The sequence below is a fragment of the Corvus hawaiiensis genome, chromosome 3 (genome assembly GCF_020740725.1).
Source record: "Corvus hawaiiensis isolate bCorHaw1 chromosome 3, bCorHaw1.pri.cur, whole genome shotgun sequence".
In the NCBI taxonomy this organism is placed as follows: Eukaryota; Metazoa; Chordata; class Aves; order Passeriformes; family Corvidae; genus Corvus; species Corvus hawaiiensis.
Genome location: NC_063215.1, coordinates 41,271,923 through 41,288,337, shown reverse-complemented (window position 1 = coordinate 41,288,337; position 16,415 = coordinate 41,271,923). Strand labels below are relative to the sequence as shown.

Below are 16,415 nucleotides of genomic sequence, written 5' to 3'. Positions count from 1 at the left end.
TTCAACCAGACAAAATTCAGGCACTTGTTCCACTCCTCCAGCTCTGCAATACATGCAGAGGGAGGTGGAAAGCTGGAGGTATTTATGTCTTAAACTGCCAGAAATTACAACTAACAAGGTTCTGTTACTAGAGCCTTAATTCTCTTCACCTACCCAGCAACACCACTAAAAATCAATGCAAGTCCATAGTGCAAGAGTTAGTTCTAATTAGCAAAGACAGTAATTTCAAACACCCTTTCTAGCAGCTTTCCAGCCTTTAAGGTAGAGTTGCACTCCGGTGGATTTGGAATCCTAGGGAAATGTGAACAGCTGCAAGAAATATAAACTGCACTAATTTTGTGTATGACTTGTTCTTGTCTGCTGCCACTTGCATCCAAAGATGTGAAGCATGGAATCTGATGACATTGTGAATGATGGACCTGATCAAAAGGTCTTAAAGAAATTGAACAAATCTAATAAAAGAAAAAAAAAAGAAAAGAAAAATAAAAAAAATGAAATGGCATGATTCAAACTGAATATATAATTGAGGATCCAGTCACACTGGTCCAGGAGAGCTTCCTCCTGTATTAGGTAGCCAGCCCTGGCTATGGAAACATTTTGGAGTTTGACTTGCACTCTAATGCTGAATTCCTCTTTCTGTTTCACCTCCATTCATAGTTATCCTCCCTAAGCAAGCAAAGCACATCTAGTTCTTCTATTTACATTTCGACAACACCTACGTTTTTGCAATTCTGTGAGTGTGTTTGGAGGATGGAGCCACATACATGAAATGTAAATGGACAAGACTTCAGTTGAATTGTCATCATTCAATTTCCTACACCCTTTCCCTACATGGAAACACAGCAGCTACATTTGTATGCAAAAGTCACCACAGAACACAAGAAACGCCCAGTGTACTTTAATGTAACCTCACCAAGGATAGGAAGCTCAGCACAGCAGGGGGGATGGCACACTCTCCAGTGCACTCTGCAGTGCTGATGCACTAAGGCCCTGCCAGAAAGGAATTCTGCTCCCTTCCTGTTTGTTTGCCTGAGTTTTCTATGGAAAAGGAAAAAGTGAAAAAAAGGAAGTTCAGCTAAGGAATATACCAAACCCACAAAACAGGTATTGTGATCCCCTCAAGAAGACAGCACTTCAGTTCAGCCTTGCTCTCGAGACCTCTATTTCGATCTTCACAGTTCACTAAAGTCAAAGTCCTAGTTTTCTGTTCTGAAAACATCACCTCAGTTCTTTCTTTTTTTTTTGTTTTATGCGACTAAAAGATAGGTCACTGACTGAAAGGGGGCTTTCAAAACTAACAGAGAAAAGGCAAAAACCACAGAAGATGTATACCCTCAAAAGGAGAACCTTCTTCTTATTGCTTTAAAGACATAATTTTAAAATCTGTATTAGATCAGGAAAAAACTACTACTCAAGAGACTCTCTTATAAATGTAGATATTAAGAAAAAAAACATTAATACCAATTTTAGAAAATTTCAAAAATAAACCTGAAAAAATACATTCCACATATCCTGATGACATTTCTTCAACCACAGGTTTTTATCTATTTTGTCTTGACAAGCCAGGTAGAGGCACAGTTTAGCTTACAAAGGGCAGTGGCCCTTTTATTTTATTTAACCTGAAGTGAAACATGATGGAAAATGTTTCAGACATAATAAGGCCATAAGCTTGCTCACATCTTCTTCAAATTTTTTTATTAATCTAAGAAATGCTTCTTACTTAAGCAATCACTTAAAAAAAACAAACAAAACATACAGGACAGAAATTGAGCCTTATCAACACTGCAGAAATGGACCTCAATCACTCTGAGATATGATACCTTCAAAACAAAATCCCCCTGTAGTCCAAACTAATGATGCTGAGAATTTTTTTCAAGTGGTTTCTTACTGAAGACTAGAATGAAAGGCTATTCTGGAGGCACAAAGGGCTAAAAAATTGAAAGAATTTCGATCACTGAGGGGAAAAAAACCCACAATCTTAAGATCCATCCTAAACAACCACAGCATTCAGGGAAAACAGAACAGTAAATTAGGCTCCAACATTACGGTATCTATACTGTCAAACACCATCACTATATGTATCATTCCTGCCAGGAAAAACAAAGACAGATGGTAGTAGAAAAAGACACTCCAGAACAACCTTAACCTTCGTGTACTGATGAATCAAAATATTTACAATATTTATCCCCCTACAGAGCTCATTCCCAACAATTAAAGCTCTTCTAAACTGCTGCAGCATATTGCTACAGAAATTTTGGCAGAACAAATTCTTAATTTACATAACTGTTCAGAGTAGTCACCTAACTTAGAGGAAGAAAAATCATGCATTCTCAAGTATTATGGACGTTCTGAAGCCTCTCATTTATTTTACTCATAACTGTTTACATCTTTCATTGCTTTCTCATCACAGGGCAATATCCATCCGGTGATATCAAGGTCGATAGCTTCCAACTGGCATGAGTGTGACTGGAATTTGCATGCCATTCACTACTGGAATGTCACTTTTTGAAACAGCATCTTTCTTGTCTCGAGCCAAAGGAGAGATGTTTTGGAAGATCTAGCAACATATGTAGGTGCATAAAGACCCCTTGGTACTGCCCCAGCTCCCACAAGCTATCTGCCCTGAGTGACTTCACTGTCACTGACAGCATGGAGACAAAAGGTTTCCTAATTCAGGTACCTTGTCTGTGCAAAATTCCTGCCCCAGAAAAGAAGACAAACTCTGCAGGTCCACAGCAAGCCCAGTAACAGACTTCAGTGTTGAATCTTAGCTATGTCCAAATGCTTCCATAGTTAAAAGTGCAATTAAAACACATGTCTGATAAAATCTTGACAAAACGTTTTTGTGGAATCTAGAACACAAACTAACACCTGCCCAGAAGCTGCTGCAGCTCCTTTCTGGCCTACATTAGACATTTGCCTTTCTATAAAAGTCAGGCAGATTCGGGGTGGCTGGTCCACATGGGGAACACCCAGAACGGGGAGTTTCAAAGCTCTCCTGGTTTCCCAGTTTAAACTGTCGAACTCCAACATAATTGCTTCTTTTTCTTCTCTTGCAACTACCTCCCAGAGTTGCCTCTAGTCCCTGAAATTTCTTCAGGCTTAGCAGAAATTCTCCTGGAAAAATAGTCTCCTAAATATGTTTCTTCTCAATTTGAAGGTTCTAACTGTTCAAAGCCCAAAATTCAGTCAGGGGTAAAACCCACACACAAGACAAAATTTAAAAAAAATGCATTAATTAAACAATTGCTTAAAAGACCCTGTGAAAGGTTTCTACTCTTTACTTATTTTCACTAATCAGAATTTGATAGTAAAATCTCAAAAATCTCTTGGAAATGAAAGCATCTCATCTAGAAGCACACATTTGTGCAATATAGTATGCACACAGAATGCCAGAGCAGCAGACCTTATTTTATCTCCTCAGTGGTCAAAAGGCCAGAACACAAAGAATTGAGGGTTTAGAAATCACTGTCAAGGATCCTATGTCTTTCACTACTAAGTATAAGCATCAGATAAGTCAAGAAATGCGAGGGGATATACTACTACTACCAGTTAGTAGTACCAGGGTGGTTTGGCAGTTTTTTGTGTGAGGAATAAACTGTTAAAAAAATTAGAAATCGGGTTTATAAAAATTTAATAATTTCTTAGGAAAATCTTGTAATTTTTAGCCTTTTGGAACTGTTCCTCTATCTCCAAAGTAGAGAGATAGAAAAATACAAACACAAGATTCCCCTCCACTCCCTGCAATCAGGGTAATCAGGGTAATTGAAGTCCTCAGACCAGAGAACACACTGGCAAGTATCATATGAAAGTCTCAGATGGATGAGAAATATGAAGGATAACTTTTCTTTTTCAATAAAAGAATTAAAATGAGACAAATATGTGGTTGCTGTAGGTATGTGTAATTACACTGCATGATATTTTTGTTTGGCTAGTTTTTCCCAATAACTCTGTCATCTGTTCTCACCCAAGTGATTAAATTATTTCACTTTTCACTTAATCTAATTCCAATTTCTAGTTCAATTTATAACTATCACTTCCCCATGCTAGTGTGGCATTAAATTACGGTCATTTTTGGCCATTAAGTTCATCATAATCCAGTCAGCAGAATCGATCAAAAACACCACAGCAGTGCCATGAATTTCTTATTAAATACATTCCTTTTTTGCTGCTTTGTAGAAGCTGATCATCAGTGTCAGAAGCTACATTACATCTATTTCTGATTTTTCAGGCAAAAGAAACACATTCTGAATCAAAAACAGACAACAAAAAAATTAATTATTTTAAATGAACGTAGCATTTTCTCTGTTCAAATCATACTCACTTTACTTTTTAAGTGCCCACTGAAGAAATGACCCATGCAAGCATAAATTTCCATCTGCTACTGATCTTCTAACCATACTTCTTAGCATAAACTCAAAATTTATTGCTCCCCTTAATAAAAAGGGAGGAAAAAAACCAAAACAAAACCACCTCCTGTGATGCTACTCAAATTTCTTTTTATGTTCAAATTCAGCTCCTGGGTCAAATTCACTTACACAATTAACAATACACAGACTTTTTAACAGGAGTTGCCATCTTAGACACAGTTGTTCATGTCCTGTCTTACAGAGAAGACAGACAGAAGAAAAATTACAACTCCACTAGAAGTTGTCCAAGGCAAGATTCTACACTATTTGTTCAGGGCCAATTTGAAGCTCAGTCACTTCCAAGCTCGCTTTCACAAAACGGTATCCATAAATTAAATTTCTGCATAGTCATCTCTACTTTTAAAATATCCCATTGTTTTTTGACAGTAAAGACAGTGCTCAACCTCATCTTCTGTGTGGTTCGTGCTGAGCTACAGTGTTAAATAAACAACACTTCAATTTCCATATTAAAATTCCATTCCTTAAGAGCACTTTTGCTTGGAATTGAATGGAAGGTATACCTGCCAATCTAACTGGACCATTTTCAAAGAAATCCTGAGGCAACTTCTTCCTCTCTTGAAATATTAGGAGTACAATCTTCCTCCCATATGCCAATTCAATAGCTGCCCAGATGTACATTTTCTCCATGCATGCTTATACAGGAATTAACAGGGCCTTTTGCTGCTTGTATGTACAATAAAACACAGTATTTTTATAAACACCGTAGGCACCTAAAAAATAAAAAAAATTGTGCTTAAGAGATGTTAATTGGTACAACTCCATTATTTTTAGTGTCCTACTAAGTCAAGAGCTTATTATTCTCTAAGAGTTTCTCAGAATACCCATACCTAGTGTAGTACTTTGTACATAATAACTGTAAAGTACTTTACAGATGCCGTCAAATTATTCACAGTCTGAAAAGCAGACAAAAGATTAAAGGAGTTTTTCTGGAATACTTTCAAAGTAAAGAAAAAAATTCTTTGTAATCATCTGTAAACTTGAACAACACAAAGAGATGTGACGGAGTAGCTATATATGGGTGGCTTTTTAAGCATCTGTGGTAACTGTTATTACTTATTCAGAACATCGCTGGATTTCTGTAGGATGTACTTAAACAGCAAACACGGTTTTCAGATAAAAACTCTAAAGAATTGAACACGCCTCAGCGGCCTTGCCCCTGCCAACTGCTTCATGCAGGCAGATCCCAGAATCAACAGGAACTGGCAAGGCTACAGCACTCCTTTACCCTGTGAGCTACAGTTAACAGGATTGTGGCCTCTGGGTCTACTCCTGATCTTTTCATGACTGAACAATCGCTGCCATGAACATTTACGCAAATAAGACTAACCCCAACTTGCTTTTGAAACGTTTGTAAGATTTCTCCTAGCCCTACAAAATTAGAAAAATTCATGACAAGCTTTAAAAACTGTAGTCACACTATTTGCTAGGATCAACATCTGCAGTTTATTTCCCCGTGGTAAGATTTAAACCGTAATCCCATTTCTTTCACATTTTACTGTGGTGTCTGGTGCCAAGCCCGCTGCTTCCCAGTGTTTGGTGTGACAGCTATGGATCAGCTGTCACTCCGACTCCGCCAGAGCCCGCTCAGACAAGCCGGGCTCGCTCCACGGGGGGAATGCAGCCTCCACCGATGGCCTGGGAGAGCGGCAGCAACGAGCCATCTGCAACCTGCGGCATCGCAGCGACCCGCGCTCCCTCGGGAGAACTGCTCCAGATCGACCAAACGGGAAATTTCCTGCCGGGAACCAAATCCTTCCCCACCATCAGCTACAACCACCTGAGCAGCACCTTTTCAACTGCGAGGGCTGCAGATACAATGTTCCAGCAATCACGGTGCCTAGATCATTTGCAGTTGTGATCTCTCGCATATTTAAACGCCGGAGAGGAGCAAAAGCTTGTTTTTGTCACTCAAACGAGTCGCTTCAAGTCCAGGTTCACAAGAGCGCGGCTCACACCAAGTAACGAGACGCCTTCCAGCGCCCGTGTCGCGGCGGCAGAGCCATGTTTCGCGGAGCCGCCGCCAGCCGAGCACCTGGAGCACGTCCCTGCTTAACCCCGCGGGGAGCGGGACTCACGGCGCCCCGGAGCCACCCCGGGCTCCGGCTCATCCTACCCCCACCGCCGCTCCCCGCCGCCTCCTACGCGGAGCCGAGGGCCGGCGGGAGCGCTGCCCGGTGCCCGGGGACGCCCCGGCGGCCGGAGCTGCCGCTTGACCCGTCTCCCTGGCAACGGGGACACTGCCCCTCGGCCCCCCCTTCCCCGTCAGAGTCCCCCCTTCCCCACTGCAGCGCTGCTGAGCGGCCGGGGCGGCGGGGCACGACCGGCGGCCGCCCCCCGCCCCGGTCCCGGTTAGGTAACAGGGGCGGCGAGGCGCCGCCTCGGGCCCGGCCGCTCGCTCACCTCGGGCAGGTGCCGGGGCCGCGCACGGCGGTGGCGGCGCCGCCTCTCCGCCCCGCTCCGCTCCGACGGCAGCGGGCGGACGAGCCGCGGACAAGCAACTCCCGCGCCGCAGAGCCGCCGTCCCGGCTGTGCCGCTCCGGTGCCCGAGCGGGAGGAGCTTCCCCGCCCCGCCCAGTGCGCAGCGGCGGCCCGGCAGGGCCGCACCTGCCGGAGGAGGAGGCGGGTCGGGCCGCGGGATCCCGGCGCCGGGTGTCGTCCGCTCCCGTGGCGCTGGAGGGCCGCTACTGCAGCCCGCGGTGCCCCCGGGAGGCGAGGGCCGCCGCGCTGCCCACCCGCCGGGACCACGGCCCTGCCGGAGGGCTGGAAGGAGAAGGCCTGGTTGAGTGAGCCCTTTAAGTAGCGCTAAGTTTGTAGGCAGAGCACCTGCGAGGCGGGGTCAGGAGGGCTGTCAGGGGAGCATTGGGAAAGAGGATTTTAGGGCAAGAGATACGGCTGGAAAGGATGAGGTCTCTGCAGGATAAGGACCAGAGCGCTACATCCTAGGATATTAAGGCATCAGTGCTTTATCATCCTGTTACGGGGTTTAATGTTACTTTTTAGAAACCTTATTTGCAAAAGTGATGAGGAACATCCATCTGAGATACAACTGCTGCACCATCGTGTATTTTTCCAAATGCCATCTTTGCAGGGACACAGGACCCAGCTCTGCAGAGAGGCTCAGTAACAGTGCTTTTCTCTCAGCTTCACCTCATGAAGCTGAGAGGTGGTGGGAACTTTTCTTCCCACACCCTCTACCCAATCCCATAATTGTGAAGAACATTGAGGAGAATTAAAAAAACAAATCTAATGATTAGTGATCCAGTCATAATCAGCACGACTGGAACATGTGTTAATATGTAGGAGAAAATAGTATTTTGAGAATTGCACAGAGCAGCTCTACTTTAGAACATCTTGCCACTGGATTTTCTTAGGAGTTTAGTTCCGGTTTTCTGATCTGTGAAGTTAATATGAGAACAGTAGATCCCAAAAATCTCTGCCTCCATCTCCAACATACCTCCATATTAAATTTTACTTACATGCCACATCAGAGGAGTTCAAGTCTTTTTCAGATAACAATTCCTTAAGACTTTTCAGCATGTGGGCCTTCAGTTAAGCCTACTGACAGATGAGTTGTTTCTTGTCAGGTGTTTGTGAAAGGTATCTAGAAATACCCCAATTCCTCATCTGCAGAGCAGACAGTAACAATTGGAAAGTTAGCTCAGAAGGTGCACCGGATGCAGTATATGGAGTGTTTTGGGTAATAATGCAAACCTTCCCAAAGTCAAGGGTCAAGCTGCTTGGTGCTTGACCAGGCAGAAGCCCATGTTTGTTCCAAAACACAGGCATAAAGACAAAGCCAGTGCTTCACTAGAACCAGTTAAGTCATGTGCAACACGAAACTGTTATGACTATAGTACCTTTCTTTGTCCAAGTGGGTTTTGAACGTCTCCAGAGAGGGATACTGCATGACCTCCCTAGGCAGCCTGTTACAGGGCTCTGCCACCCTCAATGTAAAGAAGTTCTTCCTCATGTTGAGGTGGAACTTCTTGTGTTGTGGTTTATGGTCACTTCTCCTCATCCTGTTGCTGGACACCACTGAAAGGAGTCTGGCAATACATCATATCGACTATTAGAAAAAGTCACAGAGATTGACAATGATTTTTATTCTTCTTTTTGTAAAATTCTCTCTTCTGGAAATACGTAAGGAAGGGCTTTTTTATCTTCTGAATCCAATTCGCAGCACTAGAGAAAGACTGCAGATGTTCAATGATCCCATATACAAGACAGGTGTAAAAGTGAAAGGCTCAGAAGAAATAGCTGAACACAACAAAAATGAAGCCTACCAAATCTTGGAAAAAGGTGCAGCAAAAAGAACTATTACAGCTACTTACATGAATTCATATTCCAGTTGATCCTACTGTTTTTCCTTGACCATTCATATGAAAGTGATTCAAGCAGATGGACAAGAGCTTGTTAGAACTGGGAATACAAACTTGCATGAGGTAAGAACACTTCAGTTTGGGGCAGTTGATAAAAGAGTTTATGAAGCTGGAAATACCAAGTCATCTATTCTGATCCATGAAAGAGTTATTGCTGCTCTTGTGGAAGAAGACACAGGGCATCCTAAGAGGATCCTTCAAGACTTTTGTAGAACACAGAACATCAATAATAGCCACAGTTTCTCCCACATCTATAAATCCCGAGGGAAAACAGAGTACAGTGAAGTATGGTCACAGAGCAAAGAATGTGATGAAACCTTAAGTTAACCAGCAGCTGCCTAAGGAAGATACTGAAGATATTAAGCACCTAAAAGGAGACCTTGCTGCTGCACAAGAGTAAAATGGAATCTATATTTTCATTGAAAATTCATGTAGCCCTTAAAGGAAAGCTGACAGTTTGGGAAGAACGAGTATATTGAGATAATGAGCACCACGGAAAAAGTAACGAAAACAATCACTAAACCATTCACAATCAATAAAAGCAATGAAACAATGAAAACATCTGCAATTCAAGGAGAAATAACTGAAAAGAAGCATAGACAGATCGGCAAGAAACCAAGATTACTCTAGCTGAGAAAGAATATATGGTTTCAGTTCCGAATACACAAAAATTCATGGCACAGCTAGCCATTTGGTCAGTACTGTTAATATAGATGATGTGTCTGTGCAAAACTGTATCATAAGAAAGCTGTTGATCAACACAATCCTATTATCCAAATAGATTTGCAGGAGAAATTAATGTTCTGGTCAATAAAGTACAAGAATCAGTTAGTGAGAACTGTCTGAAGCAGCAACAGATGTTGACATCTTATACATATTTTATAGGTGTCCTCCTATCTATCAGTTGTTCAGCAGATAATGTATTTGCATTAGTTGTATTAGGGTCTTTCACCTCTGTTAAAAAAATGCTGACCACTGAATTTTCTCAAGTGTCTGAAAATGTGTTACAAAATATGACTGTGCCATTTGCTAGTAAAGCTGAGCCATTCAGGTTGACTGAGAAGCAAATATCTGGATCAGGAGGAGCATTAAATATCTTGACAGCAATGGTAGAAATTGTCCTGGAACTAATCTATTTGTTTCAGAACAACATAAGGAAATTTTCTGGTTGATGAGATGGAGGGCCATGAAAAACAACTAGTATCTTCTTAGGAGATCTCTGTCTCACTCTGAAAAAAATTACAGAAACAGCCTATTTTTTTTCACAGCTGCAAAGTGCTGTGGGAATTTAAGAGAAGTGGAAATGGAAAAGTGTGTACATACAAAGAATGCAAATGAATTAGTGTCCTCACTATAAAGCTAGCTGGACCTGTTGGCACAGGAGATGCAGAAGAACTTAGCTTCTATACTGTCAAAAAATGCAAGTTGGAAGACTACCATCACTGCTGGGCAAGAAAATGTGTATCTGGAAACTATTGACCTAGCAAGCAGTAAAACTTCTGCTTCAAAACAAATTTATCGCATCTCTGGATAATTTCTTTCAAAAGCTCAAGGACATAAATGGTGGTTTATGGCCATATGTTTCATGGACATAAAAGAAGATGCTGTTGTAATCCATAGTCTGTTCTTAGCAATCTAAAAAAGGCACCTCAGGACACTGGTAAATGGAGGGAATTTAAAACTGCTCAGATAGTCAACTTTATGGATCAGTAACAGTCCTTCAGCAACAAGAAACAGCAGCTTCAGTGCTTGCAGCAGGGAACAGAAGGTTTAGGAGTGAGAGCCGTATTTTTTACTGGATATTTTGTTCTGCATTAAGGTTGCAGTAGATGCGGTTCGGAACTACTGCACTGTAAGAACACATCCTCCAATACATTTTATTATACGCATATCAAGAATACAAATAGTTGTGTTCAAAGATCCTTGACATACTGCTGGAACTAAAACAAACTAATTGCCAATTTTAAAAGCATTGGAATTCACCCATAAGAGCTACAAACCAATGGCCTATATTGACCTTAAAAAAGGAAAGAGTATGTCATGGTGCTGCCAGCCAAGTCCAGGGTCTCCACACCCGTGCTCTCATTTAGAGGCCTGCCTGAATGACTCCTAAAAAAAGGATCTTCTTATCGATTTCCAGTTTGTGCTCACTAAAAGCCAGTCAATAAGTAAGAACTTATTCACAGCATGGAATTGTCCTATAGCTATTGAAAGCTAGACAGCAAGCAATTCTGTGTAACGGGGAGATGCAATGGATTTATATATTATATACAACTTCTCTCAAGAACAACAGTAAATTATGACTTGCAGCATTTACCATTAAAGAGACAGAAAAATTATCCTTAAATAAAGGCTTGTCAAGCTCTTTTACTCTCTCTCTCTCTCAAAGCTCATATTGCCACAAATATACTCCCTTATATATTTTTTAGAAGACTGACTTCAGAGATTGGCATCAATGTAATTTCTTTATCACTGCAACATATGGCAGTCTTCCCTGCTGCCAAAACATGGCCGTGTTTCAGCCTCAGGGTACAGCTGGCTTGAACTTAAAACTGAGACTGCTTTCAAACATAAATACAGAATTTTGTGTTACCCCTTCAGACACTATGAAGAAAAGTAAATTAAAATTTCTGTCACTGGAACCTCTATGAATACTACAGTGCGTCATGGTTCCAGCCACACCAGGAAGTATTTTTTCCGCCTGGTTTTCAGGTAACATCTAAAATGATTAACAGTCACTGTGTCAGGATCATGTATCACTCAACTATCCATACTGAACACTTATGCAGTTCAGATTCCCATATGGTTTGCAAGATTCTCATCTTATGGTGATTTATGATGAATTCCCCACACAGGCACAAGTTACAGCAATCTCTGATCATGTGCAATCAGTGTTCATGTAAACCTTCTGTTAAGAGGTTTTTTACTACTCATCTGTACTTAACCCATCAATTCCTCTTACAGTGCTCTTCATGATTTGCAAAGCTGAATGTAAACCTGCTGTACTGGTGGTGCATGTTATCTCAACATTCTGAAAATTAACCAGATAAACACAGGCAATTCCTAATTGCGTCTGAAAGTATACCCAGCACCACTCTTTTGATTAAAAACATGAAAACATCAAACACTACATTATGTTCTGAGCAGTTCTCTCAGCTGAGCATTTTCCAGGTTACACGTCAGTACCACAAACATCTAAAAGAAACAAACAGAATAAAAGTCCAACATTAAAAAAGGAAGAAAATGTAGTATCTGCAATCCCACCCTCTATCATCATTGCAACTGGAGTTAGAAGAAAACCCTTAAGTGCCTCGGGTTTTCTGCTGGTTGGTGGAGCTGACAAACACAAACTACATGAGAGCACCTGCATAAAAGAAGCCCAGTGGGCAAAAGAAAATTAAAACACATAAGTGTTGGGGTCCCTCCCCTGCCGTGTAGCCCTGGGAGAGGGGCCCTGAGGGCACAGGCATGGGGTTTCCCTGCCCCTGCTCAGCCTCGTTCCCGTTGGTTGGTTTGTGTTCCCTGCGCGGGCAGAAGGACCCTTGGTCCCGTGACTGGAACAGTTCCTCGGCAGAGCTCCGGCCATGCGGCTGGAGAAATAAACATCTCTCTGAAACAGCTATCAAGAATCTGTCTGTCCATATATATTTCCTTTCCACGGGACTCCTGGTTTGATATATGCGTGTTGCAGGATCACCACTGCAACAAATGGTGGAGATTTGTGAGCAGAACGATCCCCGATCCCTAAGCGACTGATTTGTGTGAGTAAACCCTGGAAACTTTGGATTCCTCTTCTTGGTTTTGCTTTGCTATTCCGTATCTAAACTATGGAGGAACGGTGGGAAGACTCTTGGCTCTCAGAGCCGCATATGGACATTTATCTTAAACTTAAAATGATTCTTGAACAACGATTTGTAAATTTTAGCTTGATTCAAGCTCAAAAAGAACTGAAACACTTCCTGGCATGGTTGTTTAAGAACTTTTTCTATGTTTCTTGGGATTTAATTCTTACCAAGGGCTTTTGGAAAACCGTTTGGACACAGTTAATACTGGAGTCAAAATATATGCCGATGGAAGAATATTTTCGTGAATATTATTTAGTTACCGAGAGTGTTGAGCAATGTCAGCTGTGTCCTGGCGAAGGGAAGCCTGGCGCAGGGACCGTGCGGCCCAGGCCACGTGCACCGAGCGCTCTGCGAGCAGCAGCGAGGCAGTTCCCGTGCGCGGGCGGAGCCACGCGAGCCGCAGTGTCGGTGGCGGAGCGAGGCGCGGCGGGAGCAGCGGGACCCGGCGGTGCCCGCACGGCCGCGTGCAGCGCGTGGTGGAGCGAGCCCCGGGAACGCCCGACCGAGAGGGGCGGCGCGCGGGCAGCGGCTGGCGGCGATGGCGATGGAACGGAGCCGCGCCCAGCCGAGACGCGCGCTGGAGCAGGGTGCGGGGGAATCGTCGCTCAGGGGCCCGGCCGAGATGTGGGTACAGCGCCCGGCATCGGCAGCAAAGCTGCGACCAGAGGAGGCGACGCACGGAGAACTGAGCGGCGCGGCCCGGCCCGGCCTGCGCAGCCCCGAACGCGACCCCGGGAAGAGCGCGCAGGCACGAGCAGCCCCGACAATTCCAACACGGGAGCGACCGAAGGAGAGAGCAAAGACGCAGCGAGACAGAAAACAGCAGCCACTAGGAAAAAGGAAAAGATCATAGCAACTAAGACCTTAGGGATAGTAAAATGGTATAATGTTAAGCAAAATTATGGTTTTATAACAAGGTGTGACAACCAGCAAGACATATTCATGCATAGAACTGCTATTAAAAAGAATAACCCTGAAAAATGGATCCCAAGCTTGGGAGATGGAGAGGTGGTGGAATTTAATATTGTACTAGGGAGAAAAGGGTTACAAGCATCGCAGGTCACTGGGCCTGATGGTGTTCCTGTAAAAGGCAGTATATATGCAAAAAATCGTAGTCATGTTAGACAATATCTCCATTGTAAGCCCCCCCTACAGTCTCCCTTTCCTAATCCCACCTTTCCCTTTTACCCTATGTCCTATTACCCCCAGTGTATTCCCAATCCGTTTTTTCATCCATGGTTTCCCTCACAAAACCATGCTTTTGCCAATTGTGTCCCCAAAAATCCCTTTCCAATGCCGAGTGGGGGATGAAAAGGGGGAGGGAAGAAGTTAAACCTTCTCCTGCCTCAGTTTCCCCACAAAGCATGCTCAGAGTTCTGTCTCCCTTCTGTCAGCCCTAAGATGTTCCACAGAATCTGTTTGGACATTTAAAGACTCAGGAGGGTGGCTTGTTTTGTTTTGAAACTGTTCTTGTTACGTTTATCCAGTTGTTTTCATTCTCCTTTTATTAAAATAAAACGGGTGAGGTGTTGGGGTCTCCTCCCCTGCCATGGAGCCCTGGGAGAGGGGCCCTGAGGGCACAGACACGGGGTTCCCCTGCACCTGCTCAGCCTCGTTCCCATTGGTTGGTTTGTGTTCCCTGCGCGGGCAGAAGGACCCTTGGTCCCGTGACTGGAACAGTTCCTCGGCAGAGCCCCGGCCATGCGGCTGGAGAAATAAACATCTCTCTGAAACAGCTATCAAGAATCTGTCTGTCCATATATATTTCCTTTCCACGGGACTCCTGGTTTGATATATGCGTGTTGCAGGATCCCCACTGCAACACATAAGGGAATAACTATTCCCTTCTCAGTAGAAGCTATATAAATAGTAGTGTTAGCTGTAACATTGAAGTTGTCTAGGTTATTGCTCTGACCTGGTTCTCTCATTTGGAACAGATCTAGTCACATGAGGTGACATCCCCTATCGAAGGAAAGAAACTTCCTGACAGGTAGGGTGTGTAAGGTCCTGCTCGAACTTTGCAATGCTTCCTCTGCTATGTATGTTTTTCTGAATACAGCCCTGGATGCAGCCCTTAACATTTGCAGAAAGGGAAAAAGGAAGTAGAGGTTAGACAATAAATGAAAAAAACAGTTCTCTAAGCAACCTGTATAGTACTTTTGGTAGGTAAATTGCTGGCCACTGAATGTTAACAATTTTCTTATTCCTCCATCTCCCTTTCCTAGATCCCCCCTACACCCAAAGAACAGTTGAGCATGGCTCAGCCTGAAGCTGGTTTAAACAAAATCATTCTCAACTTCTAAACTGTTGAAATCAAAAAAGTCTGGCACATTAGATGTGATACTCCACAGCTTTTATTTCTGTGAAGTAGGAGGTGTATTTCTAACATCAAGGAAACATATTTTACTGTCAGTACTCTGAAAATGTAGCTGCTTCATTCAGCATGTGGCTGTAGCAAGAGCATCAGGCTGGAGGCTCTGATGTATGAAAACCTCTGATCAGATGAAAGGGATCATGACATGGCTGGCAAAGGAAGAGTAAAGATAAAACCTGGGGTCAGGAAGAGGGAGAAAGACCATGCACTCCTGCAGTGCTTTTTACACTGTGATAGATGAGCTTGTATATGTAATGCTTTATGGAGCCTGTTGTAAGCCTTGGTACTGGCACTCTGCTAACAAAAGCGTAGACCTTTGTGTAGAGCACTCTGCAGGTCTTTGTTTTCAAAACCAATGAGTTTTTTCTTCCTTTTTTAATGTTGGACTTTTATTCTGTTTGTATAACAGTGTCTTTAGATTACTCTTCCTTCAGCCTTTTCTTATATTCAGGTCCTTTCTGCAAATGAAAATAGCATGGGGATACTGAAGATCTGAAAGAATGACTGAATGTTTGCTTCACTTTTAATTCTGGGGCAATTAGACAACCAGTTATCCCCCTCATAAGAGGGAGGATTCAGGTGTTAGAAACCTGCAGGGAGAGGGAGAGCTCATAAAAGTAATTTATTGAGCTTAGTCTGTCTGCAGAACCAAAGGATTTTCTATCATCCCTTCCACAACTACAGCTGGCACAGCTGACCTCACTGTGCTAAGTATGCAGAGCAGCAACTCCTTCCTCCCGCAGTTAAAAAAAAAGTTAACTGTTTAATCATAAAGCTCTCCTAGTTTCTAACCTCTGAAGATGAAAAGAATAAGAAGAGCCAGTGGGTACACAATGGAAACACAGCGTGGGACAGTGAGCATGTGTAGTCTTCCTCTACGTGGGACTATCTACTTTCCAGGCACCATCTCGAGAATAGCTGATTCCATATCTGGTCAAGGACTTCCAGCATTTCGCTATGCAAAAGCACCTGCAGAAATCAGTTATCATAGGCTGCTACACCCAGCACTCACAGTTTGAGGCTTGCTACCTTTTAGGTTGTTTCAGCATATGCTACCAGCCTTTCATCCTTCTCAGTATGTGTTCTAACAGCTCTCTGTGGTTTTTAGGGCATTATTGAAAGTTCTGTATGGCTTCATGTTGTGAGAGCATGAATTCATAGACAGTGTTAGGAAGAACTAGGTAGATATCCAAAATAATGATGTTCTGTAGATACCAGCGATACAAGGTCACAGCTTACTCCAGCTCCTCAGTGTCTGAACTAAGACCTCTGCACCTTTGTCAGGATTTGTGCACTGGAAACAGAAGATATTCTAGTCAACATATTCACAGAACAGATGAGTCCACTCACAGTGGTGCTTGGGCAATATGGAAACCTCAGTTTCTGA

At 43.2% G+C, this 16,415-nt stretch overlaps 1 protein-coding gene and 1 pseudogene across 6 annotated transcripts in view; one reads left to right on the top strand and one right to left on the bottom strand.

Moving 5' to 3' along the window:
- Nucleotides 1-6,955, bottom strand: part of KLHL32 (kelch like family member 32) — a 124,834-nt gene extending 117,879 nt beyond the window's left edge. For 5 of the 6 annotated variants that reach the window (XR_007202256.1, XM_048297188.1, XM_048297186.1 and 2 more), the window contains exon 1: nucleotides 6,831-6,955. The gene's annotated coding sequence lies outside the window, so the exon portion shown is untranslated. Of the gene's footprint in view, nucleotides 1-4,930; nucleotides 5,014-6,830 lie in introns of those variants that run through there. The other variant, XM_048297187.1, reaches the window with a different exon arrangement.
- Nucleotides 6,956-8,190: 1,235 nt separating this feature from the next.
- On the top strand, nucleotides 8,191-11,133 carry LOC125322401 (annotated as a pseudogene).
- Nucleotides 11,134-16,415: the final 5,282 nt, after the last annotated feature.